Genomic DNA, 9,461 nt, shown 5'->3' on the forward strand with positions numbered 1-9,461 from the left:
AAATCTCTACTTTTCCTTCAAAAATGAACTCAAAATTGTTTTTGATTAGTCACGGTGTTTTAAGATATATCTATCGTATCTACCTTACCCATATTTACTTTATTATCAGCAGATAAGCTGAAAATATAAGCTTAATCCTTCAATACGATTTTCCGAAAAATTTGAGAGAACGAATTTGAGACATGAGGGATGTTAATTTATTTCTTGTTTTTACTAACAAAATTTTATATATTAAGTATTTATTATTTGTAATTTTACCAGAGTAACAATCACTTGAGTGACTTTCACCCAAGACTGTTAACTGCTCAGTAATTTTCTTCACCAACCGTGTAACATTAAAAATATTTTCATCTCGGAATATGCCTTGTTATTTCAGTTCTATATCCATATATCTGTATGCATCTTTTATAGACAAAACAACAGTATATCTGTAAAACGAGCTGCATAGCGCGAGAAGAAAAAGAAGAGGGGGGTTTAACTGTTTTTCAGTTGAAATTAATGGCTTTAAACTTTAATAATATGAGATGATAAAAGAAAGACGCATTTGCAAGACTATTAAGCTATGCAGCCATAAAGCAATCTCAGAAATAATATATAAGTACTCGTACAATGAGCTCTTTTACTATTGTTATGTAAATTACGTTACGCAAACAAAAATCGTATTAATTAACTTTGTTCCAAGTTGACTTCTTTTAGGGTCATGTCTTTTGTCTAAAAACAAAGCAAATATAAATAATATTTATTTTTCTTCTGAGATCCTACCTAAAAATCAATTGTGACAACTAAATTATTTATATGTACGTCTGGGCATTAACGGGGCTGACGACCGTCATAGGCTGGTTTAAGTGATCACTTTACACACGTGTAACATTCACCAATTCTACCCATTATTGACAACATTATACTCAAATTCTTGTAAGTTCTATATATATGAACCAATTTTTCAAACATTATTATTGAATCACTAGAACTTCACTAGAGACTATTAGTGAGATGAAAAGAAGTTTTTTGTGGAGCAGAAACTCTTTTATTAGTATGTGAGGTCCGAATCCTTGATTATAATCACACACATGAGAAACGCCAGAAAATATTATTTTCATTTTTATTATTTAAGCTTATAATTTGACCAGATAATTTATTTACAACATTTTGAGTGTGTCCAATCTCATATTTGATGAGATGTCAAAAAAATTATATGAAAATAACTCCTGTAATTGGAGATAATCCAGATTTTGTGAACAAGTATTTGGACACACTCAAAATGTTGTAAATATTTATAAGTCTCTTAATATTTCTAAATGATTCTTTAAATATTTGTATAATCCTTTAGAAAATAGTTTTGTGAGTTATTCCTTTAAATTAAAGTTATTTTTACATATGAGCATCTCATATTTTGACATTTGATTTATGATATATGTATGAGTTCCAACATTTTTAGAAGTACAGTGGTCAATCATAGATAGAGTGATCGTTTCAGCAATTTGTCAAATGTAAATTTGTCTTTATTAATGTTGAGATGTTATAAATGAAAACACATTTATATGCGAGTATGTAACCGACTTCCATATTCTTCTTCATCAATGTTGAGATGTCAAAAAAAATATTCCTAATCGAAGAAAATCCAGATTTGTAAACAAGTATTTGGACACACTCTAAATGATGTAAATATATTTAGTCAAATCTAGTCAAATTACAAAATATTTTCTACCGTTTCTCATGTTTGTGATTATAATCCAGGATTCGGACCTCACGTACAAATTAAAGAGTTTCTTTTTAGTATTATTTGTTAAATAAAACACAGATTTTTTTTAACCTCTTGTTATTAAGTTATTTTTTATTGTTAAAAAAACATAAAAAATAATAAAATAGTAAAATACAAGTTAGTAGACTCAAAAAAAAGTTGTTTGATTTAACAATTAAAACATAAATTAAAATGGAGTTCTACAAATTAAACGCCAAATCAATAAATTTAAAAAAAGAGTTTCTGCTCATTAAAAAGCTTCTTTCGTCTCGCCACAGATGTCTCTAGTGAAATTTAATGAATTCAAGCACTTTATTTCAAATTTAACAATATGTATTGAGTTCTAAGAATTTGAGTAGTGTGGTTGTCAATCATGGGTAGAATTGGCGAATATTACACTTGTGCAAAGTGATCACTTAAACTAACCTTTGATGGTCGTAAGCCCCGTTAATTGCCCAGACTTCCATATTCTTCTTCATTTATTTTGAGATGTCAATTTTTTTATATAGATTGGCAGTTCCTTCCTGTACTGTCGTAATTTTCCGAAACAACAAAAAGAAGCGAGTCCTTTATTTTTTAAATAACATCGTGGAATAACCAAATTATGTTCGAGAACAAAAGGAAGTTAGGAATGTAATTACCGGTTAGGCGCTCAACTCAAAAAACTCGTAAAATACAATCATCTAAGGTCGTTCTGTTTATCGCTTTTGGGCGAACTTAGGATTATATCCGATCTGACTTTCCCCATAAAGTATAATTATATATTTAAATGGGCCGTTTCAAATTTAAGACCGACTTGTCGCAGATTTCTTAATCTCCGAAGCGAAAGCCTATGTAATATTTAAGGTTTCAGAGGAAAAAAATCAAGAGAGAATTAAATTTATACGTCCGTTTTTGATTTTCTTAAAGTTTGTAAGTACCACTTAATTAATATTTGAATCTTTTATGTGACACGGATTCTAAAATTTGATACTTCATTAATAAACACAGTACATGAAAAATAACCTTAAATCCTTGCTATGTTCTTAGAACGTAGATAAAAACATATATATATTTATTTATTTATTCATCAGTTAGGCACTTTGTAGTTATATCAAATCATTTTCAATTTGAATTTTAGTTGATAAATTTATTACAATCTATGGTGACGCATGTTTCGATAAATTAAGCGTCATTATCAAAAAGGTACTAAAATGTATTTAGTAATGATTTTGAAACATTGACATACTTGTAACAACAGGTTTTAAGAAAAGTGGTATTTACCAAGAAAATTAAAATGTAAATAAGTACATATTGTTTTACCTTTTCAAATAACAATAAATTGTACTCGTATTGTTTTCTCGAATCACGTTTAATACGCACACGTACATTACTAGGACATTCTGTTAAACCTTTCAATTTGCTACATCTTTATTTATTTATAATTAAAGCGTTACTTTGTTTTAAAATTACTTTAAATATTTTATTATAACTTAAGTATAATGTCTACCGGTTTTGAAGCTAACCGATTGATAAATACTAAATTATCAAGACTGATTAATACTAAAACACTATCTACTAAACAATATTCAAAATATTTTGACGGTTATGCAAAGGAGCTTGGGTAGACCTCGAGTGGCTTTATTTTTTTGATGACTGGCAGTCACAGTCTAAAAGAATCAGGGATGATGAGTGATTGGAAACATATTTAATAACAGACTTTTAGAAAAATCATTAATTTCTGTATTTATTAGTTGTAAATTATTATGAATTGCCTTTTTAATTTAGATTACTTAAAATGTTAGAAATAACCATCAAATTATTTTGAATTTTCTTTAGAAGTTATTGTTTTAGCGTTAATCAGTCTTGACAAAAAAGCGGTTAGCTTCGAAACTGGTAGACATTATAATTAAGTTAAAATAAAATATTTATAGTGATTTTAAAACAAAGTTACATTTTAATTATAAAATGGAAAATCACAAAGTTAGTGCTTTCAATACAAATTAATTTCGCTACATCTAATTTATCTGTGACCGTTTTATTATTTGTAATAACTTCAAGTGATGATTATTTCAATAAATGACCTATATTTTAAATTTTCACCGATGTTTTGGTTTCGGCCAACAAAATAATTTGATTTATTGAAGAAGGTAGAATTTTTTTTTGTTTTAAGTCATAAACGATTTCTGAATTGAACTCTAAAATTCTTTGAATTGCTGTAAAAGTTTTACCGTAATGTAACCATTTTCATTGAAATTTAATACTTTTGATGTCATTGTTAGCCTCCGTATCAGGCAGTGCTGTATCACTACCACAAGCTTAAATAAATTCTGGCGTTCATACTCGCGACAGGCTTCTCATTTTCTATTTAAGTATTGATAAAAATCATATTTAACTTTACCGAAAAACTGTGCTATATTTATAGATATCAAAGATTGACCGACAAATTTCCTACGACTATGAGAAATATTTACAAAACTATGACATTGAATGAGTATTTACTTTGTGGAATAACATGAGGATTTTAATAAAAAAAATAAACCTTTTGATCCGATAACTTTGAGTATATTCGATTAGTTTCGAGAACTTAAGATGTTCTCAAAAACTGGTGAAAATGCAATGCTTGTATTTTCACATATTGATGACAAGATCTGGTGTTTTCAAAACTAGTCTTTTTTACATTTATAAACTCAAAAGTGGTCTTATACAAGTGTTTTATTTTTTATATGTAAATATATAGACACAAAAAAATAGTTTTTGCTGGCTTTAAGTAAAGTTTCTACTGCCTTCTAATTCGAGGCAAAGTATTCGCTAATGAAGGTTATTGTAAAAATAAACTTTGTTTATTTTCTCTTGAAGTATATAAATAAAAAAAACTGACTACTCTAGTTCTCAATTGTGTATAGAATTGTAATTTTTAGAAATAAATTGATCATTTAAATTAGCCATTGATAAGTCGTAAGCCATATAAATGCTTAGATTTCCATATCTCAAAATGCTTATAAACTTTCACTGAGATATCAATCATATATCGATATGGACGCATTTTTAATCCAACTAATTCATTTTTCTACCATCAATGACCGATGTTTTGTTCAATCATTTCAGAGAAGACAAAACAGATTTCGAAAAATAAGGTTTCATTTTCCGCTCTATTTAATGCGAAGAAGTCTCTGATCTTTTTTTGCCCTAAAAAGGGGACCAAGTCTTCTTAATTTTAGGGCAGCGCAGCGGAGTGTAACGTACCGAGGGTATCTCGAACCGGTTCACCCAAGTCAAACCCGATCTTTAAATAACTGTAAAAATGGAGAGGGTTTTAAATCGCCCGATATATAAACAGTGAGGGAAGGTTTTTTTCCGATATCTTAGCAAATCTTCGAACCATTTTCCGGAAAAACCGTGTTGAAAATATCCCTATCGACATCTGTGTTTTATGAAGCGAAAACATTATTCTCCTATCTGTCTCATATCTCTCGTAACGATGATTTTAGGTATTCTCAAGAGTTGGGTGTGTTAAAAAAAACGGAGGAATATTTTGAATAATCCATGGCTGTTTGAGTGTTATACACTTTATTTAAGTAGGGATTTATACAAAAAAAAATTTTTTTTAAAGATAGTCATTTTATTCAAAATATGAAAATGTGGGATAAAAGTTTATATTATGAATAGAGATTCAAGATAAAATAAAATAATTTATTTGTTAAAAGTGTATAAGAAGGCATTCGGTAACAATTTTTTTTTATTTTCTCGTGAAAAAATATAATTCCATAATAAACACACACACACACACGTATGTACACACACACAAACACAAATACACGAATCTATTGTGTTTCAAATGATTTTTAAGTTAATAATTGACAAAAATTTATGACTTGTCTTATATTGTTAAAAAAAATACATTAAGGTATTACAAGTGAGTTTGAAAACAATAACATGAATATTTTTTTTTGGATATATGCATTATTTGTAAAGTGCAATTATATTAAAAATCATGTATAACAATTATATTAATAAGTGCACCTTGGCTCTTATTGCATGTTTGTGCTGCAACCCCTAGTGCATGTTGGTCTTCGGGTCGACCAAAATCTCATGTGTTAAGCATTTTGTGTAGTGTGTTATGCTATGGTGGTGAAGGGTGGTATTGTTTGCATGCTGTGGAAGTGATTGTCCTGACGAAGAGACGGGTACGTCTCGAACCAGGTAGACGAAAAAATGTCGGTGAGTGGTTTTTTACTAATATTACTAAAATTTTCGTAAAAAAAATTAATAAGTATTAATGACCAACCACAGAGCAAATGCTTTAAGTATTATTAATTTTTTGAAAATTATTCATTCATTCATAACATTATAAAAATGTATGAAAGATATACGTTTTTATTTAAAAAAAAAACCTTCCGGCTAGTTAATGAATCTGCCAAAAGCAATTGAATTTCAGTCGTAAAGCCAAATTATATTTATATCAAAGGTTGATATTTTTTGAATAATTTCTCAATTAAATATCCTTATAAATTTGTTGATAAAAATAACTCTTCATTTGACTTAGAAACAGGAAACAGGAAATAATATGTACTTTCCTAATAGAATAAGTAGCTAGATTAAAAATCTATTTTTTTTTACTTATGGATACCGTGCATTTGCTCCGAGGTTTTGGATAAAATTTTCATAGGATACAAAACAAATATTACACTTTAAAAAATATTTGTTTTTATTCAATTCTTCTTCTTCTGCTTCGTTTTTCTTATTCCTGAGGGTTGACACCATCTTCAATATTTAGGAATATACCTATATTAGGACAGAAGAGTGTTGCATTCCATCCTCTCTGGTTACCTCTAAAAAACGGCGCGATGATAGTAGTAGTAGTAGTTACTTATATCTGAAATAAATTTTCTTTATTTTTCTTAATTTTTTTTAATGATTGAGAATAACCCCGACTGAATATAAAGGTTAAAAAATAATGATAATAATATTACAATACATATATTTCTATAAGGTTGTGGGTATTGTACCAAGAAAACATGCAGTTGACATGAATATTATGGTCTTAAAGTTATGATTTATAATTCAGGTATAAAAAGTTAGATCGTTAACCCTCCTCCGACCGCGGGGGGGTAACTTTGCATGATAAAGTTATTAAAACATCACTTCACGATTGATATATGACCAAATGTACGCCGGGGTAAGTTTCGGTATTTCTGTCAGTTTTCCGAGATACCCAACTTTATGAAATTATGTAGCTTGATGTAATAATATTAATGGTTGTGATTAATGTCTTAGGAGACGTATATGTTCCCTTGTTTTGATATTTATTGCGAACAAATCTATGAAGATAAATGGAATTTAAATGTTTATATGTATCTTGATATTTAATATCTATCGTTACTGTTTATTTGAAAGAAGATGGACGTCTTTGAAGAATTAATGCAAAATGGATGTTCAATAATGGACAGAATGGTGAACGTTATACACGTGTATAAAGTGATCGCTAAAGACAGCCAAATACCAAATCGTTAACCTTGAGATGCTTAGACTTCTATTTTTCTATTTTTAAGATGAAAAGGAGATGTTTCATATAAAATTGAGACACCTATCAATTGACATCTTATCCATAGGGTGAATAATCTAGTGCCTTATAAAATAAATATTATTAATATTTTTAAATTAAATATTTTAAAGAATTGTTCAATAATACCTGTAATCCTCATGATTTTGATTTATTTATTTATTCGGTGTTTATTTTGTTGACAAACATGATTTTTTAATTTTAAAATAATATTCTTTTTAACCCATTTTCGAATTTATTTATGTACCTAAGACTAGTTTTGAGGATTATTTGAGAATTTATTATTAGATTAAAACCAATATTTTTAGCTTTTCCACTTTTTTATTTGACCAGCGACCGGGTTTCGTCGTTACCGACATCATCAGACTGGTCTGATGATGTCGGTAACGACGAAACCCGGTCGCTGGTCAAATAAAAAAGTGGAAAAGCTAAAAATATTGGTTTTAATCTAATAATAAATTAAAAATGCAATTCCATCACGAAGTGTCAGTGGATAATATAAATTATTTGAGAAATTTATTTTTTCGCTTGTTAATGAGAACATCTGTTTTTTTCCTCGAAACATCCCGTGTAAACAATCAACAAACTCAAGAGTAGTCTTATTCAAGTATTTTATTTTTTAATTATTCTTAAATATTAAAAAAAATTCTATATCTGTATCTAAGAAGAAAAATTCAGGGCTTGTTTTCTAAAAAATGGACATAATTAAAATATTGTAAGTAATTAATTATGATTGAAATCACATATCGCCCTTCAAGGTAACCCTGAAGGAGGCAGACCCCCAGGCAGACCTCCGAAAAGATGGAAAGATAGCTGGGAGTCAACATCCCGAAAGAACAACATGCGGAGGCACAAACAGATCCCTTGGATCTACAATAAGAAAAAGAAGAAGAAATCAAAATTTTCTGAAATCAACTATTCACTTTATTTTTAAATGTGTCTCAGACATGTAATGACCTTTCTATGTTCGTTTTATTGACCTAAGACTGTTGCCCTTCGCTCTTGTGGATTGTCAGTTATTTCAAAGGCCTCCTTTTTTTCTAGTGACAATTTCAGTAGAAGATATTTTTTTCTACATAGAATAATACAAAGAGTAAATGTACGTTACCAAGTGTGGTAAGCTCGTTTTTCTTCTTAAGTAGTTTAGAAATTTCTTAGAGTGGTTTTTTATTTATTTTTATTACGGTATGAATGTAATAAATATTTTAGAATTTATCGTCCAGATTTGAGATTATTCAGTATGCTTTAGAATTGTAATTTATATGAGAGTTATGATAACGTGTACGTATATTCGTAGTTTATCATTATTCAGGTGTGTTCAGAACAAAGAAAAACTATCCTAAGTCACCATGGCATGTTACCATCACGTGAAACGTAGCATTCCTTGCGAAGTGACAACTAGGGTGATTTACGGTAACACGCAGATATAACTAGTACAAAATGCTTTAACGTATTACAAATAACGATGTAAATGATCGTGTAAAGAAATTCACCAAGAAATTTATATAGGTGTGTAGTTAGTAATTTAGTATCATGAAGGGGTTGATTGATTGATTTAAAGCACAATACTATGAATAATGTAACCTTAATCCAGGCTTTTATTAATATAAACACCATGAAAAAATGCTTTAACAAATGTGTGTTTTTGCTTATTTTTTTACTATTTTTAACTAACTATCACGCCGTTTCTCCGCAGGGGTAGGCAAAGAGAATAGAATGCTACAACAACTATGTCCTTACAAACATTCTTCGCCTCTTCACGTTCATGCATTTCCTCATACACATACTTTATTCTTCTTCATCTACGTTGCGATGTCAAAAAATTATTTAAAAAATAATTCCTTTAATTGGAGATAATTCAGATTTGTAAACAAGTATTTGGACACACTCAAAATGTTGTCAACTTGAATTTATATGATAAGTTCAATCAGTGCATCGCTTAAAAGCAGCATTGAATAGTTTTAAAGGCAATATTCTCCATGAATACCTATATTAAATCATATTCTTGTCAGGAAAAGTCTAATTGCAAATTTACGCTTAAGTGCTTAAGGTCGCTAAAATGTTTTAATATTGCAGCTTGTAAAATTGCAAAGCACACGCTGAATTCAGGCGCAACCTGAAATTTCAGCCGGCACCGTTCTTCCGGATAAAACCGGATGGGGAGGAGCCCGCAATGGA

The sequence above is a fragment of the Brachycentrus maculatus genome, unplaced genomic scaffold, assembly GCF_059751285.1.
Source record: "Brachycentrus maculatus isolate JH-2025_06_01 unplaced genomic scaffold, ASM5975128v1 h1tg000327l, whole genome shotgun sequence".
Classification (NCBI taxonomy): Eukaryota; Metazoa; Arthropoda; class Insecta; order Trichoptera; family Brachycentridae; genus Brachycentrus; species Brachycentrus maculatus.